The sequence below is a fragment of the Vulpes vulpes genome, chromosome 1 (genome assembly GCF_048418805.1).
Source record: "Vulpes vulpes isolate BD-2025 chromosome 1, VulVul3, whole genome shotgun sequence".
Classification (NCBI taxonomy): Eukaryota; Metazoa; Chordata; class Mammalia; order Carnivora; family Canidae; genus Vulpes; species Vulpes vulpes.
The window spans coordinates 89,891,273-89,901,770 of NC_132780.1; positions in this window are offsets into that span (position 1 = coordinate 89,891,273).

Below are 10,498 nucleotides of genomic sequence, written 5' to 3' on the forward strand. Positions count from 1 at the left end.
GTTTCTGTAAAGTACAATTTATCATATGCATAACTTCATGGTATGCTTTCTGTCCAGTTTCAGAAATCATTACTTATCTCAAGTCACTAGATAATTTTTTTTCTTCTAAAAATTTTAGAGCTTTACTTTTACATTAAGACGTTGGCCCATCTAGAGTTGTTTTTTTACAAGTGCTATGAGAGATTTCATAGGATTTTTAATAAACTTTCATTTTAGAATAATTTTACACTTACAGAGGCTGCAAAGATAATAGAGTTCTCCATATAGCTCACACCCAGTTTCCTCTTGTTAAAACTTTAATTTGTAAACTTCCATCAAAACAATGAACCAATATTGATATCTGTTATTCATTCCATATTCCATTCAGATTTATTTAGATTTTATCCAAAATCATTTTGCTGTTGCACAATTCCATCTGGGATACCACATTACCTTTGGTCTTATGTCTGCTTAGACAACTCTAGACTGTGATAGTTTCCCAGACTGTCCTTGTTTTTGACAAACTTGTCAGTTTTGAGGGGTATTGGTCAAATATTTTATAGAATGACTCTCAGCCGGTCCAATGTCTTTGGCACAATTCATCTCAAGTTGTCAGTTTGGAGAAGGAAGACCACAGAGGTAAAGTGCCATTCTCAACACATAAAATCAGGAGCACAGTCTACTAACACAACTCACTCCTGTTAAGTGATTGCCTGGCTGAAATAGTGTTTGCCAGTTTTCTCCACTGTAAAGTTACTCTTTATTTCTCCTTCCCATACTGTACTCATTGGAAGAAAATCACTATGTGCAGCCTGCACTGAAGGGTGGGATTTATGCTTCACCTTCTTGATGGAGAAGTGGCTACCTACGTTATTTGGAATTCTTCTGTATGGGAGATGTGTCTACTACTCCCACCAAACTTATGTATTTATTCAATATTTATTTATATCAGTACGGGTTCAAGGACATTTTATTTTATACTTTGGATTATAACATAATACTACATTACCAATTTTGGTTTTTGCTCTAATTATGCCATACTTGGCGATTGGTAAGCCTCTCAGTCAACTGTGGTTTGGTGTCTGACATTAATCTTTTAAAGTTCTCTGCCATTAACAGTTCAGACATTTCTTTCATGCAGTTTTCTCTTTCTTTCTTTCTTTCTTTCTTTTCTTTCTTTCTTTCTTTCTTTCTTTCTTCTTTCTTTCTGGTATTCCAATTATGCTTATGTTATACCTCTTGATATTGTCCCACAGTTCCTGAGCTTTCTGGTTTTCTAAGTTTTTTCTCCTCATTTCAGTTTGGGAAGTCTCTATTAAACTACTTTGAGTCTACTTATTCTTTCCTTGGCCATCACTTGCACTTCTCTTTCATCCTTCCTTAGAGTTTCCACCTGTTTGCTTTACATTAGCCATCTGGCACTACAGAGTGTGAGGGACAAGAAGAGTTCTATAATAATTTTTTTATTAAGTCTCGATCTTTTAGTGGGCATGTGTCTCCAGCCTGTGGCCCTCACAATCATCTTTCTTCCTATTATAGTGCTGTAGGTTTCTCTCCCAGCCTCACAGCTTCCTCTCTGGCTATACTATTCTCAGCCCATTTTCTTGAAACATTTCCTGTGTTGACTATGTATTCTTTTTTTCCTCACAGGTAATACAGGAGAGCTAGTAGAGGTAAGAGTGGGGAGAAATTCTTTCTACCATCTGGGACAAGGTTTCAGAATTGTGCTCTGGCAAAATGTCCTTTTACATGGATAACAGGCACTTAGATGGAGAAGCTTGAGACATGTTTTACAATAGTTACATTTCCCCATCCTTCTGCCAGGGCCATGAGGGGACATTTCTCAATTAAATACTTTGAGAACCTTGTGGGATTCCTGGAGAGAAAATCCACAGCAAAATTGTGCCTGTCCCCAAAGACAGCAAGCACCACCACCACTGCCACTAAGAAGGTTTTCACTCTGAAGCTGGTCTAAATTCAGCTTCCAACAATTCATCAAATTTAGCATTTAAGTATTCCTACAAGTTCATGTCTCTCTACTTCTGCTCCAGGTCATCAGATCTCAATGGCTATATCTGTGTCTCCAGTTTTCAAGGTGCCTACAATCTCCCTTCTCTGGTCAGTCCGAGGAAAGTCTGACTCTTGGTTTGTGCAGTTCTTTCTTGTTCTTAGGACGAGAATGATGATCTCCAAGCATATTACATGTCAGAGCTAAAACCACAAGTCCTTTATCAATTTTTGTGAATGCATGATAAAGAATACATAACATAAAATTTACCATTTTAAGCACTTTTACATGTGCAGTACAGTGGTGTTAACTACACACACACATTGTTGTTTATCAAATTTCTAGAACTCTTTCATCTTGAAAAACTGAAACTGTATATTTATTCAACAACTCCCCTTTTTTTCTTTCCCCCAGGCCCTGGCAACCACCATTCAACTTTCTAAGAGTTTGACTACTTTAGATACTTTATCTATAAGTGGAATCATGAAGTATTTGTCTTCTTTGTAACTGGTTTATTTCACTTATGTCCTCAAGGTTTATCCATGTTGTACCATATGAAAAGATTTCCTTCTTTTCTTAGGGTTGAATAATATATATACACATGTGCAATGGAGTATTAAATGTGTACACACACACACACACTTACACACACACACAGACACCACATTTTCTTTATCCATTTATCCATCAGTGGATACTTAGGTTGCTTCTATCTCCTAGCTATTGTGAATAATGCTGCAGTGAACATGGATATGCAAATATCACTTCAAGATCTTGTTCCAATTCTTTTGAACATATACCCAAAAGTGAGATTATTGGCTCATATGATAATTTCATTTTTAATTTTTCATGGAATCTCCATACTGTTTTCCACAGTGCCTGCCTGATTTTCGTTCCTACCAACAGTGCACGAGTGTTCCAATTTCTCCCCAGCTTTACCCATACCCTTTATCTTCCATTTTTATGGCTATCCTTAGAGGTATGATAGGATATTTCATTGTGATTTTTATTTGCATTTCAAGGATTACTAGTGATGCTGAGCACTTTTTATATGCTTGTTGGTCATTTGTATATCTTTTTTAAAGAAATGTCTATTTGAGTCTTTTGCCCATTTTTTAATTGCATTGTTTGAGGGGTTGTTGTCATTGCTGTTAGATTGAAGGAGTTCTTCATATTTTCTGTATATTAATTCCTTACCAAATATTTGGTTTGCAAATATTTTCTCCCATTTAGGTTGCCTTTTCACTCTGCTGATTGTTTTTGTTTGTTTATTTTCTGCACAGAAGTTTCAAAGTTCAATCTAGTCTTATTTGTCTACTTACTCTTGTTGGCTACACTTTTGGTATCTTCTAAGAAATCATTGCCAAATTCAATTTCACGAAGTTTTCCCCTATATTTTCTTTTAGAGGTTTCATAGTTTCAGGTCCTATATTTAGGATTTTAATCCATTTTGAGTGAATGTTTATATATTCTGTATTAGAAAGGTCCAACTCTTTCTTTTGCATGTGAATATCCAGGTTTCCTAACATCATTTGTCAAAAAGACTATCTTTTCCTCATTGAGTAGCTTTGACCTCCTTGTCAAAGACCATTTGGTCATATCCATGAGGGTTTATTTCTGAGCTCTCTATTCTGTGCTATTGTTCTAGATGTCTGTCTTTATGGCAGTACCATATATATGGTTTTGATTACTAAAGTTTTGTAATATATTTTGAAATCAGGATGTATGATCCCTCCAGCTTTGTTTTTCTTTTCAAGATTATTTTAGTTATTGGAGGTCCTTTGAAATTGCATATGAATTTTAAGATTTTTTTCTTCTATTTTTCAAAAAAACACCATTGTTATTTAGATAGTTATTGTTTTGAATCTGTGGATTGCTTTGGGTCATATGGACATTTTAACAATATTAAGTCTTCCAATCCATTAGCATGGAAAGTTTTTCCATTTATTTGTGTCTTTTTAAATTTCTTTCAGCAATGTTTGGTAGTTTTCAGTGTACAAGTCTTCTACCTCCTTGGCTAAGGTTATTTCTTGGTATTTTATTATTTTCAATGCCATTATAAATGGGATTGTTTTCTTAATTTTTTTGGCTTGTTAGTTGTTAATACGTAGAAACACAACTGATTTTTTAATCACAATTGGTTTTGTGACATGAAATTTTGCTGAATTTGTTTTAGTTCTGTGTGTGTATAAAGTTTTTAGGGTTTTCTACATATATGAGTAGATTATCTGCAAACAGATAATTTTATTTTTTCTATGCTAACCTGCATGCATTTGTTTCTTTTCTTGTCTGATAGCTATGGCTTAGATTTTCTATACTATGCTGAATAGAAATGATGCGAGTGGGCATCTTTGCCTTGTTTCTGATCTTAGAGGGAAATCTTTCAGTTTTTCACCATTGACTATGATGTTAGCCATGAGTTTCTCATATATAACCCTTATTATATTGAGGTAATTCCTTTCTATTCCTAGTTTGTTCCCCTTTTTCATAATGAAATTGTATTGAATTTTGCCAAATGCTTTTTCTGCATCAGTTGAGATTATCATGTGGTTTTTGTCCTTTATTCTGATGATTGGTGTATCACATTAATTGATTTTATGTTGAACCACCCTTTTACTCCAAGGTTAAATCCTGCTTGATCATGATATATGATCCTTTTAATGTACTGTTGAATTTGGTTTGCTAGTATTTTACTGAAGGTTTTTACATCAATATTTATTAGAGATATTGGCATATAATTTTCTTTTCTTCTAGGTCTTAATTTTGGTACCAGGGCAATGCTGGCCTCATAGAGTAAATTTAAAAGTACTCCCTCATGTTCAAGTCTTTGGAAGAGTTTGAAAAAAGCTGCTGTTAATTTTCTACATGTTTGTTAGAATTCTCCAACAAAGCAATCTGGCCCTGGACTTCTCATTGTTGCGAGGTCTTGGATTACTTATTCAGTCTCTTTCCTAGTTATAAATTTGTTCAGATGTTATCCTCCTTCATGATTTGGTCTTGATAGTTTGTATATTTCCAGAAATGTATTCATTAGTTTTAAAAACTAATATTCTGTTACTGGCAGTATATGAAACTATTTGTAACATTGACCTTCTCATTAGTATTACAATTTATTCAAACTTAATAGGCAAAAAAGGATGTACCTTGTAGCACTACTTTAAGTAAATGCAAACTTCTTTTCCTCTCTCTATCCTTATTTCAAATGTCCTAAATATACGCTATCACTTTGAATAGAAGTAAGAAAATGTGGTAGTGGTGGTATGATATACAAGATGATAGCTTTTAAATAGTGCTTGGAAAACATCTTCTTTAGGTATCACATATATCCTGAAACATCATCACCAAGTATACTTTCTCCAGAATGCTTTTCCAAGTTAGAAATTTAGCCCAAAAAAAAAAAAAATGCTTTTTGAGAGAAAAAAAAATATATGGCACAAGTATGGCAGATAACAAAAAATCATATTTATCCACATAAACTTAATTTGCTTGTAAATTATAGACATGTATAAGTTAATACACATTAAACTCGGTGTCTGTAATTGAAGTGCACTTTTGTTAGGAGTCAAAATCCTTAATTAGGGGCACAGTGGTTGAGCATCCGCCTTTGGCTCAGGTCATGATCCTGGAGTCCTGAGATCTAGTTCCACATGAGGCTCCCCGCAGGGAGCCTGCTTCTCTCTCTGTCCATGTTTCTGCCTCTTTCGGTGTGTCTCTCATGAATAAATTAATAATTAAAAAAAAAAAAAGCCTTAACTAAGCAATAACATCAAGAATGGAGTCACTGTGGACCAGGCACAAAGTAAATATTCTAGAGACAATCTTTAAAATGTCAGGGTAATATACATAAATAAATATATATATATATGCATACATAGAAAGAGAAGAAAGAAGGTAGTAGGCACATCTTAAAATGAAGATCTTTATAAATTAAAAATATACCTTCAGGCTTAAGAAATTTCTAGCTATACTGGCATAAAGAAATTGGAGAATCTTCTCTTCTTAAAACATGTATAAGCTGGACAAAACTGTCATAAACAGCTATGTCAGAGGTCTAGAAAGTGACCAAAGGCAGACAACAAATTGAGAAGCATTTTTCTTGAAAAACTGCTAGAGCTTCAGGTAAAAGCAGCTGTAGTCTGACCTTCTTGCCTGGGGATATTCCCATTTTTGCCTTCTTTACTTGCTCATTTGGTGACCAAAGCAGAGCTGGGCAGAAAATCAGTAGCTTTGCTACCAGAAGAAGGAAATTTGCTTTGGTACAGGGGGAAAGCTCATGACTGTGGCAAACAACATAAAGAATAAATGAGAAAAATCCACATCTCTACTAGCTTGAGGTTGTGGTCCTATTTGGGGCAAGCAGTAAATAGACAGAAATTATATGGGGAGATCTTGGAAAAGAGAGCACGAATCACAGATTAGATAAGCCTTCTACATGCTTATGGTTGACTGGGAAACAACAGATACTAAGGGGAAACCTGAAAAAGCCCAGTTCAGAGTTAAAACCAAGGGTGACTTGAGAACCAGCTGAATTGTAAACATGCTCCACAAACCACATGCGTGTTGATTGCCAGAAGGTGAACATCTTATGGGTTGATAGTGTTTGAGTATAAATTCTAGCCAAATTATTGACTATCCCTAAGTTTTGCAAATAAAAAGGTAACACCTATGAAACCAAGCTAAAAAATCAAAGTAAGAATAAAAAACTAAGTGGAGACACTAGTAGCTCCCTAAATGGAAAGAGATTTTGCATTTAAGCCCAGACAAGCACACAAAGGGGGAAAAAAGCAGAAAAGTAAATCAGAACCCAGAGCTGCTACAACATATTATCAATTGCAGTATATAAAATGTCAAGCTTTCAGCCAAAAATTATAACATAATCAAAGAAAATTTGATCTATGCACTGGGGAAGGGGTGATGCAGTCAATAGAGCCTAATTCTGAGTGGATACAAACATCGAGTTTAATTCATATGCAATTAATTAAACTATCAGAATAATGTACCAACAAACAGGAAATCTTAGTAGAGAAATGTGCGCCTCAAAAAAAAAGGCAATTAGAAATTTAAGAATTGAAAATATAGCAATTAAAATGAAAAATGCTTAACATGGGTTCCAGAGCAGATTACAAATGACAGAAGAATCAATACTTGAAATAGATAGAGGCACCTGGGTGGCTCAGTCATTTAAGTGTCTGACTCCTGAATTCCCCTAAGATCATGATCTCAGAGTCATTGGATAGAGCCCTGCCTCAGGTTCCACACTCAGATTGAAGTCTGCTTGTCTCCCTCCCTCTGCTTCTCTCCCTACCCACCTCTCTCTTTCTCTCTTAAATAAATAAATGAAATCTTTTTAAAAAGATTAATAGATACTAATCAACCTAAAGAATAAATAGAAAAGAAACCACCAAAGACAAGTAAATAGAGTGTCAGAGACTAATTGGTAATGCCAAGCATAATAAGCTTCATGTAATGTGATTCTTAAAAGCATAGGAGAGAAAAAGGTAGAAATTTCTATCAAAATTACAGCTGGTTTATTGAAAAATTGACAAGCTTATCCCAAAAATGTTATGGAAATGCAGAGCAACCAGAATAAGCAAATCAATTTTTTAAAAGAACAAAATGGGAGAACTTATACTAACTGATTTTAAAACTTTTGATAAAAGCTACAATAATCAAAACAGTGTTGAGTTGGCCTAAGGATAGACATATCAATCAGTGCAACTGAATAGAAAGAAATAAACCCTTACTCTGTCAACTGATTTTTGATGAAAATAATTAAAAGAATTCAATGAAGAAGGTGCAATCTTTTCAACAGTGTTGAAACAATGAATGTCAAAAAAATGTATGAACAATGTATGTTTAAAAAATGAATTTAGTCCTGTTATTCTCCCCATACACAAAAAATTAATTCAAAATATAAGAGCTAAAATTATAAATACTCTAGAATAAGACATGAGATCATTTTTGTGACCTTTTGTCAATCAAAGATTTCTTAGATAAGAAACCAAAAACACAATTCATAGAGAAAAATATAATAAATAGCGACATTATCAATAAAAAAATTTCTTTTTCAAAAAACACCATTAAGAAAATGAAAAAATAAGGGCTCCTGGGTGGCTCAAATGGTTAAGCATCTGCCTTCGGCTCAGGCCATGACCCCAGAGTCCGGGATTGAGCCCCATATCTGGCTCCCTGCTCAGCAGGAAGTCTGCTTTTCCCCCTGCCCCTCCCCTTACTCATGCTCTCTCTTGCTCTCTCTCTCTCTCTCAAATGAATAAAAAATCTTTTTAAAAAAATGAAAATGAAAAAATAAGCCACAGACAGGGAAAAAACGATATTTACAAATCATATATTTTATTTAAAAAAACTGTACAGGGATCCCTGGGTGGCGCAGTGGTTTGGCGCCTGCCTTTGGCCCAGGGCGCGATCCTGGAGACCCGGGATCGAATCCCACGTCGGGCTCCCGGTGCATGGAGCCTGCTTCTCCCTCTGCCTGTGTCTCTGCCTCTCTCTATCTCTCTGTGACTATCATAAATAAATTTAAAAAAAATTTTAAAAAAAAATTTAAAAAAACTGTACAGGAATGCCTGGGTGGCTCAGTGGTTGAGCAGACAAAGGCAGACACCTTCCGCTAAGGTTGTGATTCCGGTTCCAGGATAGAGTCCCGCGTTGGGCTCTCTGCATGGAGCCTGCTTCTCCCTCTGCCTATGTCTCTGCCTCTCTCTCTCTCTCTTTCTCATGAATAAATAAATAAAATCTTTAAAAAATATTTTTTAAATAAATAATAAAAAATTTTCAAAGTGTACAAAGAAAACATAGAGAATTCTTCCAACTCAATAATACAAAGAGATAAAAAAAATTTTTTTTTAAGTTTTGAAAAAAATATTTGAGTAGATATTTTAGCATAGAAGACATTCAAATGGCTAATTAGCTCATGAAAAGATGCTCAACATCATTAGTTATTAGGGAAATGCAAATTAAAATCATGATGTATTACACTACATATTTACTAGAATGGCTATAATCCAACAGACTGACAAGGATATGAATCCTAGCATTGACAAGGGTATGAAAAATCAGGATCCTTCATATACTGCTGGTATAAATGTAAAATGGTACACACATATTAGAAAATAACTTGCTAGTTTCTTAAATAGTTAAACACTACATAACCTCACAATTCTACTCCTAGCTATCTGTCCAAGAGTATTAAAAACACATGTCTACACAGATAGATACCTGTACTTGAATGTGTATAGCAGCACTTTTGATAATAACCCTAAACTGGAAACAATTCAAGTGTTCATTATCTAGTGAACAGTAACAAAATGAGATATATTTTCAATGGAATATTATTCAGCAATAAAAATAAATAGACACTGATACATCTACAGTATTAATAAATCTACAAACCATTATGCTAATTGAAAGAAGTAATACCGAAGACTATATAATCTAAGATTCCTTTTATATGAACTTTCTCAGAAAGGCAAAATGGTGGAGACAAAAAGCAGATAATGATGACCTATGACTACATTCTGGAGTAGGGGTTGACAACTAAAGAATCTATAGAAACTTTTTGTTTGTGGTGGTAGAAGTGATTTGAAACTGGATTGTTGAGATGGTTGCAATTTATAAGATTCCTAAAAATTATTAAACTGTGCTACAGTGGGAATATTATATGCAACTATACCTCAGTAACACTATATATGTATATACAGTTGATTATTGAACAACACTGAGGTTGTTGACTCCTTCACAGCCAAAAATCTTCTAACTGTTGGCTCCTCACAAATTTAACTACTAATAGCCTACTGTTGTCCAGAGACTTTACTGAGAACAAAAAGTCAATAAATATAGATTTTTATATATGTATTATTATGTAGTATATTCTTACAACAAAGTAAACTAGAGAAAAGAAAATTTTATTAAGAAAATCATAAGGTGGGATCCCTGGGTGGCGCAGCGGTTTGGCGCCTGCCTTTGGCCCAGGGCGCGATCCTGGAGACCCGGGATCGAATCCCACATCAGGCTCCCGGTGCATGGAGCCTGCTTCTCCCTCTGCCTGTGTCTCTGTGTGTCTCTCTCTCTCTGTGTGACTATCATAAATAAATAAAAATTAAAAAAAAAAAAAAAGAAAATCATAAGGAAGAGAAAATACATTTACAGTACTGTAATACAGTTATCAAAAAAAGATCTGCATATAAGTGGGCCTGAGCAATTCAAACCTATGTTGTTCAAGAGAGAGCTATCTATAAATATTCATATTTTACTGCTGACCTTTCTGTTATCACATTACTCAAGGTCAATGCAAGAAATTCTCTCTCAGCCCCTCCAATTATTAACATTTCCCACAACCCTACACTTCCATTTGTATCTCGAGCACTATGAAAGGATCATGACAATATCACTAGTCTTTTTCATTTCTCTACTGGCTGGTCCACTTTAAAGTTGAGACATTTTTCTTTGCAGAAGAAAAAGAGGATTCCCCTACTAGCTGAGTATCAAGTTGAA